At 37.4% G+C, this 975-nt stretch overlaps 1 long non-coding RNA gene across 1 annotated transcript; it reads left to right on the top strand.

Moving 5' to 3' along the window:
• Positions 1-25: 25 nt before the first annotated feature.
• LOC107580895 (uncharacterized) lies at positions 26-631 on the top strand. Its single transcript, XR_001608730.1, has 3 exons — positions 26-80; positions 189-218; positions 503-631. It is a non-coding gene; the product is annotated as an uncharacterized lncRNA (long non-coding RNA).
• Positions 632-975: the final 344 nt, after the last annotated feature.

Here is a 975-nt window from a genome sequence, read left to right as displayed (position 1 = left end):
GTACTGATCTTTTCTTATTTGAACAGGATTTTCCCATTCTCTGTCAAACGTGCTTGGGAGAAAACCCTTACATCCGGATGGTAAGTTGAATTAGAGTTTCATAATTAATTATAGATTAATTAATTGGAAATTGTTATTTTTTTGTATTTAAATGTATTTTCACTTTGTGCTTGTATTTGTTTAAACAGACCAAAGAGAAATTTGGCAAGGAGTGCAAGGTACTGCTGTGTTCATCCTCTCAAAAAATGTTGTCCTGACAGGGTTCACAGCCATTTCAGTTTGTATACCTAATATTAATTCAAAAGATTGTTACCTGTTACGCACATGGAAACTCAGTTCAGTAGTCTCTTTAAAATTATCCTCAAAAGCCTTATCCAGTTCGTGATGAAGTCTTGGAAATACATTGGTCAAAAAGTGTGGGAAGCTTGTCTTGACCATATTTTTTGCACCCACATTTTGAGTGCAGCATGTTATTTTATTCTCAATACTTCCTATCCTCTAGATCTGTGCACGTCCCTTCACGGTCTTCCGCTGGTGTCCTGGGGTCAGGATGCGCTTTAAGAAGACAGAAGTGTGTCAGACCTGCAGTAAAATGAAGAATGTCTGTCAAACCTGCCTACTGGATCTGGAATATGGTAATGCTGTCATTTCTGGCCTCAAAATATCTGTTAGTAAAATTATGTTGACATTAGTTTATACAAAACATTTAGTTTTCTATACCACTTGAAAAGCTTATTCCACAACATTAAAGGGCCATTCAAGCATCACTGGCCCATGTTGCGTTTCCAAATGCATGTTAAACTCGCAGCATATGCAGATACTGTTAACCAAGCATCTCTTGAGATTCTGAAATCACCAGATAACATGCTGCTCGCGTGTAAGAACACAGTGATGTGATTCATTCGGATGCAGTGTAACAGACTAAATGCTTATTTAAAGGGGTCATATGATGCGATTTCCAGTTTTCCTTTCTCT

This window comes from Sinocyclocheilus grahami, unplaced genomic scaffold (genome assembly GCF_001515645.1).
Source record: "Sinocyclocheilus grahami isolate Dianchi unplaced genomic scaffold, SAMN03320097.WGS_v1.1 scaffold49863.1, whole genome shotgun sequence".
Taxonomy (NCBI): Eukaryota; Metazoa; Chordata; class Actinopteri; order Cypriniformes; family Cyprinidae; genus Sinocyclocheilus; species Sinocyclocheilus grahami.
The sequence above is the reverse complement of the archived record's forward strand: the minus strand, read 5'-3'. Positions and strand labels throughout refer to the sequence as shown.